General features: G+C 38.7%; 1 long non-coding RNA gene across 3 annotated transcripts; it reads left to right on the top strand.

Moving 5' to 3' along the window:
* Positions 1-1,189: 1,189 nt before the first annotated feature.
* On the top strand, positions 1,190-8,525 carry LOC118625765. 3 transcript variants are annotated; one of them, XR_004958718.1, is made up of 6 exons: positions 1,190-1,342; positions 2,293-2,345; positions 5,866-6,008; positions 6,104-6,181; positions 7,966-8,195; positions 8,293-8,525. It is a non-coding gene; the product is annotated as an uncharacterized LOC118625765 (long non-coding RNA). The 3 variants fall into 3 exon arrangements; XR_004958719.1 differs by having other exon boundaries at positions 8,275-8,525; XR_004958720.1 differs by lacking the exon at positions 7,966-8,195.
* The last annotated feature ends 3,700 nt before the right edge of the window (positions 8,526-12,225 follow it).

Genomic DNA, 12,225 nt, shown 5'->3' with positions numbered 1-12,225 from the left:
ATAGTGCATGTATAGGGTTCGGTATTATCCACTGTTTCAAGCATTCAGTGAGGGTTTTGTAACATATCCCTCATGGATAAGAGGCAGACTACTGTATTTTAATTTTTGCTTAGTTAAAAATAATTTAAAATTTCCCTTTAGACTTCCTCTTTGACCCATGAGTTCTTTAGAAAAGTGTTGTTTACTTTCCATGTATTTGAGGATTTTCCAGGTACCTTTCTCTTACTGATTTCTATTTGTTATCCTCTGAGAATGTACTTTTATGATCTCCATTATTTTAAATTGGGTAAGATTTGTTTTATGGCCTTGAATATAGTCTCTCTTGTTGCATGTTTCATATATACTTGGAAATAATTGGGAATGAACTATGTATTAGAAGGTTTCAGAATAGTACAAATGAAGTAGTGTGTGAAAGGGTAGATAAGTCACAAAGAAGCCATTATTCACCTTGCGTGCATGTCCCCTTGCAGTGTGACCTTGCGGCTTTTTGCATCACAAAGTGGAGTCCACTTTCTTACCCCTTGAATCTGGGATGACCTAGGGAGTTACTTTGGCCAATGGAATTAATGGAAATAATAGTGTACAAGTCTCAAGTCTAAGCCTAAAGAAGCCTTGTGCTCTTTTCTCTCTCTTGAAACATTGCCATCTGTATAAGAGCCAGTCTGGGTTAGCTTCACCCACAGTGGGTAGAACAAAGCTGAGTCATCCCAGGTATTTTGAATCAACCTAAGCCTGGCAAGATCAGCAGTTTCCTGACAGACGAAGGAGAAACAATAAATGGTTGCTATTTTAAGACTCTACGTTTTGGGATGATTTATGCAGCGTTATTGTGACAACTGATAATTGATATGTGGCCCACGCTGAAATATAGTTACTCAAAGTATGTTTACCTGGAAATATATATAGATACTAAAAAAAGAGTTACAACATCTTTCAGGTAATTAAATTCAAGGTATCACAAATTATATAAAGGGCTTAGAACAGTGCATGTAGTAAATATTATGTAAGCAATTGTTTAGTAAGCTGGTCTTAGTATTTTTAAAGGCAGGCTTTCTATTAGTGGGGTATTCCAAAGCATTATGTATTTAAAAATACTTCATAAAGAGGTCAGTCTTCAAAAAATAATTATATTAGTGAGTTGGATAAATCTTAATGTGTTTAAAACATTTTATTCCCTTTCTAGTCTCTGCACTCAACGTGCTATTAGACTTGCCGGTGGAGAGTGACAGGCAGGCTCTGGAGAAGCACCGGCGCCTGCAGATCAGAACAAGGAGCAAGTGTGCGTTCTGCTAAGTGTTCTGAGCCACCTTCCCTAGTGTTTTTAGAGCAATAGAAGTTCGAGGTTTGTAATTCTGTGATAGTACAAAAAATATGAAGACTTAAACCTTTAAAAATATCCTTAAAGTTTTGGCTTTAGTTCCTTGCTGCCACAGATGCTGATTATATTACTGTTCAGCTACAAGGCCCTTTGCATCCTGCTAAAGGTAGAGATATTTAGTTATATATATTTTTATTGAACTTATGGATGCTGCTTTAACCTTTATTTATTAAAATTTTTTTTTTCTTTATTGATTTTAGAGAGAGAGGAAGGGAGAGGGTAAGAGCCACACTGGTCTGGCTGCTTTAACCTTTAAAAAAAGAAAAGAAAAAAAAATAAATAAAGATGCCCTGGCCAGTTTGGCTCAGTGGTTGGAGCATTGACCCACAGACGGAAGGGTCCCGGGTTCAATTCCAGTCAAGGGCACGTGCCTGGGTTGCAGGTTTCCCTGGCTCTGACCCAGGGCTGTGCGAGAGGCAACCAATCGATGAGTCTTTCTCAGCATCGATGTTTCTTTCTCTCTCTCTACCTCCCTCCCTTCAACTCTCTCTAAAAAAAGAAAATATCAATGGGGAAAAAAATTAAAAAAAAAAAAAAGAAAAGAAAAGAAAACCAAAGTCTGTGTAAAACGGAGTTTTGTCCCAAAGTGAGGGAAAATATTTTTACAGGGATTAGAATGTGAAGGGTCAGAAGGAAATATAATATCTGTATTATGCAAGTACGTATGTCTATATTTATATGTGGTCCTATCCAAAAACATTTGAAGTAGCTTTAAAAAATACATACAATATAACAGGATGAAATTTATATAAAGGGAACATCAGTTGAATAACACATAGAGGAAATTGTTTATTCCTGAAGAATAGGAGTGGAATCTTTCAAGTAATGTTTTACTGAGCACCTGCCACGCAGGCACTTCACAGAAACTGTCACTATTCCTAAGCAACCTTGGTATAACTGTTCCCATTTTACAGGTACGGACGCTGAGACAGTACAGTTAAGCAGCTTGCCCTGGGCCGTCAAAGTGGTAAGGAGCAGAGTTTGACTGAGACCCAGCTCTGACTCTCCAGTTTATGCTCTTCCCAGTGGTGGTTTCAAGTCGGTTCTGCAGGCCCTGCTGAGGCAGCTGCCCGTCCAGAGCAGTATCTGTTTCTATGTGTTTGTACAGTGGGACCGGCACACGAAGTCACTTGTGGATACAGCTTATACGTTTTTGAAACACTCAAATGGAAATACTTACAATTATTATTTAATGGTTAAATGTGTTGGCTTCTTGGATGACAGGTCTTAAAATCCTTGAGAACTGAAAGCAAATTGAAAAAAAAAACCAAAACCTATTTCTTTCATTACCTAGTTCAGTAGGTGTTCACTAAATATCCGCTCTAATTAAATAGAATCCAGGACAGTGAAAGATGTGCTTAAAAAAAATTAAATTAAATAAATAAATTAATTAATTTTATTTTTGTTACAGATATTTCTCCTCTTTCCCCCATTGACACCTTCCTCCCAATCTCACCCCCTGCCCCCAGCTTTGTTGTCTATGTCCATGGTTACACATACATGCATATAAGTTCTGTGGTTTATCTCTTTCCTCCCCACCCCCATCCCCTTCTTCTGAGGTTTTTCAGTCTGTACCCTACTTCTATGTCTTTGGGTCTGTTTTGTTCATCAGTTTGTTTTGTTCATTATATTCCACGTATAAGTGAGATCATACGTTGTTTGTCTTTCTCTGGCTTATTTTGCTTAGCATAATGCTCTCCAGGTCCCTCCATGTTGTTCCAAAGGATAAGAGATCTTTCTTTCTTACAGCTGCATAGTACTCCATTGTGTATACGTACCACAGCTTTTTTATCCACTCATCTATTGAAAGACATTTGGGCTGTTTCCAGATCTTAGCTATTGTAAATAGTGCTGCTACAAACATGGGGGTACATATATTCTTTCTGATTGGTGTTTCAGGCTTCTTAGGGTATATTCCTAGAAGTGGGATCACTGGTTCAAATGGCAATTCAATTTTTAATTTTTTGAGGAAATACCATATTGTTTTCCATAGTGGCTGCACCAGTCTGCATTCCCACCAGCAGTGTATTAGAGTCCCCTTTTCTCCACACCCTTACCAGCACTTGTTTGACAATTTGTTGATGACAGCCATTCTGGCAGGTATAAGGTGATACCTCATAGTTGTTTTCATTTGCATCTCTCTGATGATTAGTGATGTTGAGCATTTTTCCATATGTCTTTTGGCCATTTGTATGTCCTGTTTGAAGAGGTGTCTATTTATGTCCTTTGCCCATTTTTAAATTGAGTTCTTTGTTTTCCTTTTGTTGAGTTGTATGAGTACTCTATATACTTTGGAAATTAACCCCTTATCTGATATATCATTGGTAATTATGGTCTCCCATATAGTGGGTTCCCTTTCCATTTTGATGCTTGTTTCTTTTATTCTGCAGAAGCTTTTTAGTTTTAGTCTCATGTGTTGATTTTTTTCTTTGTTTCAATGGCCTTAGGCATAGTATCAGTGAAAATTCTGTTGTGTGTGATGTCTGAAATTTTATTGCCTACATTTTCTTCTAGGATTTTTATGGATTCACAAGTCACATGTAACTCTTTTCTTCATTTTGAGTTTATTCTTGTGTATGGTGTAAGTTGGTGGTCTAGCTTCATTTTTTTGCAAGTAGCTGTCCGATTTTCCCAACACCATGTATTGAAGAGGCTGTCTTTCCTCTATTGTATACAAAAGACATGCTTTTATCGAGTAGGTACCACTGGTCCCAGAAAACTAGAAAATGGGATTATCTGACGGCAAGGGCCATCAGTTATTAATGTTCCTGAAGACATTTAGAAGAAGATGAGAACTTAATAAATGTAAAACAGTTTTAATTGTCATTATATGTTTATCATCAATAGGCTAGGTTGGAAAATATTTTCCAAAACCTTTCTATGCTCAATGTGAAATAAAATGAAGCACAGCCCTGGCTGGGTGGCTCAGTTGGTTAGAACATTGTACTGTATACAAAAGATTATGGGGTTCAATTGCCAGTCAGGGCACATGCGTAGGTTGCAAGTTCGATTCCTGTTCGGGTGCGTACAGGAAGCAACTGATCAATATATCTCTCTCACATCAATGTCTCTCTCTCTGTTTCTCTCCCTTTCTCTCTAAAATCAATAAAAATATCCTTGGGTAAGCATAAAAAAAAATAAAGCACAAATTATTAGTAGAAAAATTCCTCTAATACGATATAAGAACTACATTGAAATATAAAATTTTGGGGTGTTATAGATGCAATATCATTACATTTCTCCTGCTATACAATTTAAAACTTGTTTGTCCACTATAAAACACTAATATTACTATCTATCTTACCATTCTACCTAATATCCAATGCATTTGTAGTTCAGCCCCCAAAAGTTCATGTTCTCACATTACAAAAACACATTTAGCTCAAATGAATTGACTTCCTCCTTCATAAACCAATTCTGTGATTAATGAATTAGTTTATTAAACCTTGAATTGAAGAGGAACAATCAATGAAGCAGACATTTTTAATGCATTAGGTACAATGTTAACTTTAAAGTAAGCCTCTTTGGTGAAGCTATATTTTCATATACTGTTTTCAGTGTGTTATACGAAAAGAAGTGAAGTTCTCAGGAAGGTTGTGGTACTTAAGTATTAATAAGCATTGAAGTCCTGACAGCACTGGCTGTCAGGTCTGGGTGTATTAATGTGAATAAATGAGGCTTTCTTCTCCAAAGAGGAAAACAGGTCGTTAGAGGTTAAACAATGATGAACAAAACACAGACAATGTCAGTTTGATTGAAAACATTCAATTTAGAGGAGTGACCTTTAAAAGGAATGCATACATAATCTCAACATAATCACTTCGTATAATATTTTGGGTTTACAATTTAGGTAGCAGTAAAGCATATTTATTTATTGATTTTATTTTTAAAAAGTATGCCCTTTGGGAATTCACCTCAATGCACAATTAAAGCAAAAAGACAGTGATGACCACAACACATAAACAACTAAAACAAGCATAGAATAAAATACTGATTTGAAAAAGTTACCCTTTTAATGACAAACCACTATGGAAAGTCAGGTTTTTTTTTTTTTTTTTTTTTTTTATCCTCACCCCGAGGATATTTTTCCATTTTTTGTACAGATAGAGTGGGAGGGAGAGGGAGGAAGGGAGAGAGAGAGAGAATCGACGTGAAGGGACACATCGAGTGGCTGCCACCCGCACGACCAACCAGGGCCGGGGACAAACTGCAACCGAAGCACGTGCCCTTAGCGGGAACCGAACCCGGGTCTCTCCGGACCACAGGCCGGAAAGTCAGGTTTTTTTGTTTTTGTTTTTTTAAACTCAGTTTCAAATTGCACAGCACAAGAGAAAGTAGTAATTCGTGGGGAAGGGATAATATCTTTGGGCAATTAAACCAATATCTTTTCATCTTTAGTAATTCCTAGTTCCAAGTTGATCCAAGTCTATTGTTATTTATAACTGTGCCAAGAAGACTCAGGTCACACCTTTTCTTCTGTCATATAGCAAAAGTAACCCTTGGACTCTTCAGGCTGAGCAGTTGGGTTGAGTACTCCAACTAAGAGGAGGAGGACAGCATGCTGGGGAAGACTCTGCCAGAGGAAAGTGGAAAGCCTGTTTCTTCTGGTTGCAGCATATGTGGGAGAAAGGTAATTATACATGGGTGTCTGACTCCCCTTCTCCAGGCTGGTCAAGTTTTAATAAAGCAAAATATAAAGTAGTTTTTGTTCCTTTCTCTTTTTAGAATGCTGGCATGAGGCTGCCACTTCGGTTGGCTCTTTGTCAACACTGAGGGTCATGGTTGACACAGGTGGATAGTTAGGTGAGTCTGAGGCAGCATTTCTGCTCCCACAATACAGTTGTGTCTGAAAGGGATCTTTCTGGGAATTTAAGTGGTTTGCTGCAGTGGTGGGATGGCCAACTCCAGTGGAACTTGCCTCCAGGCTCCATGACATCTCCACAGCAAGAAAGGTCTGACTGGGGGCTGAGTCACTGAGGGTTGTATGGGGTGGGTGATGGAGTTGCTCTAAATCATGACTGAGCAAAGATAATGGCTGTCGTATTCTTGGGTCCTACAATTTGGCACACCCAAGGATCACACCAGACATCTCACGGTGGAGACCAGCAAAAGGATGGTAGGTATCTCCTCATCTTTCCAACTTCTCAGTGTTGGAGATCTAAGAGTTCAGTCCGTGAGTGTCTTCTTTTTTTTATCTATACTTATTTTGTCTGTGATCACATCTAACCTCATGGGTTTTTTTGAGCCGGAATTTCCATTTTATTTTCTTAGGGCACTAGGAATGTCCATTATTATTCTCACACCTGAAATCATTTTTTAAAAATTGAATTTATTGGGGTGACATTGGTTAATAAAGTCATGTAGGTTTCAGGTATACAGTTCTATAACACATCATCTGTATATTGTATTGTGTGTTTACCACCCCACATCAAGTCTCCTTTCATCACCATTTATCCCCCCTTTATCCTATTCTATATCCCCCCCAGTCCCTTCCCTCATGCTTTTTAATATCATTCCTATGCTGCTATCTCCCAGTTTTAAAAATCCAAAGTGAAACTGTCTTATGAATGCCTAACTGCTCTAGTACATTGCCTATTCATTAAACCCACTGGGATATCTGATACACATCTCAAACTTAACATGTCCAAATGAAACCTTCTCAATTGAAGATAACTCCATTCTATGGTTGTTCAGGCCAAAGAGTCTTAGGGTTATCCTTGACCCTTCCTTTTCTCTCATAAGCTACATAAAACCCACCAGCAAATCCTAGAATCCAGTTTCTCTCACCACCACTTTTTTTTTTTGCTATTTCCACCTCTGTTTCTTTAGCATATATTCTTATATAACCAGAGTGGTGCTTTTGAATGTGAGGTCATGTTACTCCTCTGCTCAAAACCTTCCAGTGGTTCCATTTCCCTCAGAGTTTTAAAACCTAAAATTCTTGCCCTGGTCCATGCTCCCACGTAGCCTTCCTGCCATCTCTCCCCAACCTTTACACCTCATCAACTGCTTTCCCTTCCCCCTGCTTACTCTGCTCAGCCACACAACAGACTGAGCATATTCAGATCTCAGGGCTTTTGCATTTGCTGTTTCTTCTGTCTGGAAAGCTCTAACCTTAATATCTGCATGACAGACTCTCACCCTTTATTTTTACTTATCAAATGTCACATTCTCAGTGGAGCCGTCCCTGCTGCCATATTGAAAATGGCAGTCTCCCCCTGGCCGGTTTGGCTCAGCGGTTGGAGCGTCGGCCTGCGATACAGAGAGACCCGGGTTCGGTTCCCGTTAAGGGCGTGGACCTCGGTTGCAGTTTGTCCCCGGCCCTGGTCGGTCGTGCGGGTGGCAGCCACTCGATGTGTTCCTTTCACATCGATGTCTCTCTCTCTCTCTCTGTTCCTCTCTCCCCCTCCCACTCTACCTGAACAAAAAAATGGGAAAATGTCCTCGGGTGAGGATAAAAAAAAAGAAAAGAAAATAGCAGTCTCTGCCCGCTAACCTGGTATTCCCTATCCTTCTTCTGGCTTTGTTTTTCTCCATGGCTGTTACGACTTTCTAATATACTGTGCAACTTGTTTTATTTCTAATAGAGTTCAACTTGAACGTTGTATGAATATGTCTAAGAAGCAGAGGTTAACTGTCATTTGCTAAAGACAGCATCCAATTAACAACTGGACGAGGACTGGGCTAAGTACATTGGAAGGGAACTCTGTTCTCTGGGAAAGGTGAAGAGACAGAGTTATTTCTTGGGCAGTTTATAGAGAGAAATTTCCGGAGGACCTGAGGAATATCTTTGGTTGATACAGATGTAAAACAAAAAGTGAGTGACCTTATGCAGAAACCTGTGCTAGCTTCATTCTTCCTAGGTAAATCAAATTTATGTTTATTGCAAAATCAAGTTTATTGCTTTTTTCCAGGAGTGAGAGAAGAGTCTCGAAGAAGTCCTCTGATCCATTTTATTATGGTACTGTGCTCTGTCTCGACCAGGGCATAGGAGACAGTGAGGACAGCAGCCACGACTTACCAAACCACACTAGTTCTTGACAACGAGGGTAAGAATCCCCTGGAACAGGCTGGGGCGTGGAGAAGCTTGTTAAAACTGCACCTTCCGGCTGCTCTAACGACAGGCACTCTGAGCAGGAAGGTTGGACGCCAGGTGGGTAATGTAGGGTTTCAGCATCCTGCTGTGGTGATTCTGACGCAGAGGGCCCGTCTCCCTGCCTCTGCAAAACTGTCCCAGCGACTGTTATCGTAGACTTGAAAAATAGAAGGCATCTGAAAGACATTTCTGGAGAATTTTGTGTTTGGTAGGACATGGAGGGATTTAGGGATCCAGATGGCATTCTTATTTCTTCTTCCTGTTGATGATTTTTTTTTTTTTTTTGGTAAGAGAAGGTGAAGAAATTGAATAGCTGGAGACATTGCTGATGTCAGAAATCTGGATTTTACTTTCCATGTCACTGTTTATAGTCAGAATGATGTCCTAGCTAGGGAATACGTTTATTTTACAAACACCAAAACAATGTGTTTGACTGAAAGCTAGCACCTGATCAATGTCAGCATTTAAGATGGAGAGAAAATGAGAAGGCTGTAAAACTGGATATTATGTAGTTTAAGAGAAAACGAAGCTGCATAATGGAAAGTGTTTTTGAAATAACACAGTAAGCCTTTCTGTCATTCAAATTATTTACAAGCAGGCAATACCTCTTGTAAGTAAAATATTTAAACAAATACACGGATAGCTAAGAAAGTGGGCGCAGGCTGCACTTCTGGTCTAGCAGATCATTTACAGGGACGTGAAAGGAATATAAGTTTTGGTTGCATCCCAGGTAGAAGAGGCTTCATCTTGGGCCTAGAAATTTATTTCAACCTGCATTTTCTCAAATTCCTCAGCTTAAAATATGGAACTATGCCAATGTGCCATTAGTTGGGATAGAATGTCCCGAGTTCTGTCAGATACATTTCAAATCTGGAAGCTTCTTATCCCAACTAACCAGATGATTGACTTTAACAATTCACTCAATCTCTCTCAACCTATGTCTGTTCATCTGTGAAATCACAGAAGTGAATTACATGATTTATGTAAGACTCCACCTTAAAACCAAATCTATGAAACTGAAATACATATCTTTAAAATTAATTTCCAGCTCAGAGATGTAGTGTATTTCTGTTTTCTTACCAATTAACTTTCAAAAAATATGTTTATTAAAATGAGAGTATTAAATATTAAAATTCTAATTGTATTTTTAAGGAGACTATGTATCTTTCTTTTTTTTTTATCCTCACCCGAGGACATTTTTCCATTTTTTGTTCAGATAGAGTGGGAGGGAGAGAGAAGAGAGAGAGAGAAACATCGATGTGAAAGGGACACATCAAGTGGCTGCCACCCGCACGACCAACCAGGGCTGGGAACAAACTGCAACCGAGGTACGTGCCCTTAGCAGGAACAGAACCCGGGTTTCTCTGGACTGTAGGCCAACACTCTAACCGCTGAGCCAAACCGACCAGGGCCTGAGATCATCTTTTATTCTTTTGACTCAGCTTGTTGATTTTGAATTTTCTATTACGCTTTTTTTGAACACTACTCATTTCTACATATACCCTTCACATTCCAATAAAATTAAACTAAATATATGTCACTTCTCATGTAGGAACGCACAAGCAAATAAACAGTATATAGCCACATATTTCAGTAGAATTAACTGAGCTGAAATTATCCTTCATGCTAGCATTGTAATAGGCTATTGATCTCAGATTGCATTTTTCTGTTTCTTTATAATTGAATTTTGTTCCCAAATGAAAGAGCATGTTCATTTTCAGGTTGCGTGCAGTGAAATAAAAGCATCTGGGATCAGTTTCATCACGTGCTCAATGGAGGTTTTAGCCTTTCATAGACTTAAGCATGGAATACTGTGACTGAAAAAAAAATGCACCAACTTCTTGGAAGAGATTTTTTTTTTTCTTTCAAAAAAGCTAAATTTTAGATGTTTACTGTTTAAAAAGTTCTGCATTATTATATCCACAGATCAGAATATATGCAAAACTGCAGAGCTCTCTTCTGTAAAAACTAATGGTAAATATGCTACAATTATATAAATGAACCCCTCTAGAGGAATGAAAAGAAAATAAGACAGAGGGTTTAATATTAAAATGAAAAGGTCTTTAACTAGAAAATAGTTGTCTGCCAAAACTAGAGATGATTTTTCCATCTTAGGCTAGACCTTTCTTTGATTTTTTAAAAATCTGTTTTATTGATTTTTTTTAGAGAGGGAGGAAAGGAGAGAGAGATAGAAACATCGATGTGAAAGAGAGACATTGATCAGCTGCCTCCTGTACACCCCACTACTGGGCATCGAGCCTTCAACTGGGCATGTGCTCTGACTGGGAATCGAACGGGGACCTCTCAGTCCATGGGACGGCGCTCAGTCCACTGAGCCACACTGGCCGGGCTCCTTTGCCCAAAGTTCTTGAAACAAAATGCTGTGAAGGTTGTGTGTTTTGTTGTTCACATTGGAAAGGAAGCAGCTTCATGGCCTGGGGAGAATGTGAGCAGTGGAAATACTTGAGTGAGCAGGACAGATGACCATGTCAGTCCTTCCGATCAGATGGCCTGACTGCAGTAGATGCCCACTGTCGTTTTCTTGTTTCACTGTGTGTTCTCATGTGTGACTTGAGAGTCCTCGGGAGGTGGTGGTGTACTCTCCATGATAGCACATGGTTGCTGAGGATTACTTTGCAATGGTGAACATTCATTTTATTCTAAAATTTGTATGTATTTATGTTTAGATATGTATTAAGTATGATATCACATTGGCAATTAGATAGCCTAAAGGTTAGAATTGGGAATGACTTTATTTTTCCATAATATTTAATAATTTTAAATTAAAAAAATAAACACTATTGAATTTAAATAATTTTGATTTAAAATTGATTCCATTAATAGTTGCCTTTTAGTTGTAAGAAATTGTTCTTGAATGTTTTAAGAGAAAAACTATTTAAAAATATATGAGGAATAATTCTTCAACTTTTTAACATTTACTTAAAAATATATATATTTTTCTATTTATCTTTAGATAAAGTGGGAGAGAAGTAGAGAGAAATAGAGAGAGAGAGGAGAGAGAGAAACATTGATGTGAGAGAGACACATTGACTGGCTGCCTCCTGCAGGACCCAACCAGGGCCCGGGATAAACTGCAACCGAGGTATGTGCCTTTGACCGGAATCGAACCCAAGACTCATTGGGCCAGCTCTAACCTCTGAGTCAAACTAGTGAGGGCTTAACATTTACTTTTTAATTCCCATTTTTGGTAGAAATATATCCACATTTGAACACTGTGAAAACAATTACATTTACTTCTTAATTTTTTAAATCATTGGGGATGAGTAGGTCAAAACTGTGATAAAAATAGATAGACTAAAAATAGATAAAAGTGGAGTCTTACTTTTAAAGTACTTCCCTCAAAACTGAAGCTCTGGAACCCTGGCCAGTTTGGCTCAGCGGTTAGAGCGTCGGCCTGCAGTCTAGAGGGACCAGGGTTTGGTTCCCGCTAAGGGTATGTACCTCGGTTACCGTTTGTCCCCAGCCCTGGTTGGGTCGTGTGAGTGGCAGCCACTCGATGTGTCCCTTTCACGTTGATGTTTCTCTCTCTCTCTCTTCCTCTCTCTCCCTCCCACTCTATCTGAAGAAAAAATGGAAAAATGTCCTCGGGTGGGGATAAAAAAACAAAACAAAACTGAAGCTCTGGAAAGAAAATTGGGGGAAAAAATGAATAGAAAATTTACAAGCGGTAGTCTGCTTAAATTTTTAATATCTATAAACAAATCAAAAGTTTCTTTTGAGCATGAACCAC

The sequence above is a fragment of the Molossus molossus genome, unplaced genomic scaffold (genome assembly GCF_014108415.1).
Source record: "Molossus molossus isolate mMolMol1 unplaced genomic scaffold, mMolMol1.p scaffold_m16_p_11, whole genome shotgun sequence".
Classification (NCBI taxonomy): Eukaryota; Metazoa; Chordata; class Mammalia; order Chiroptera; family Molossidae; genus Molossus; species Molossus molossus.
Note: the sequence above shows the minus strand (reverse complement) of the source record. Positions and strands in the feature narration are given on the sequence as shown.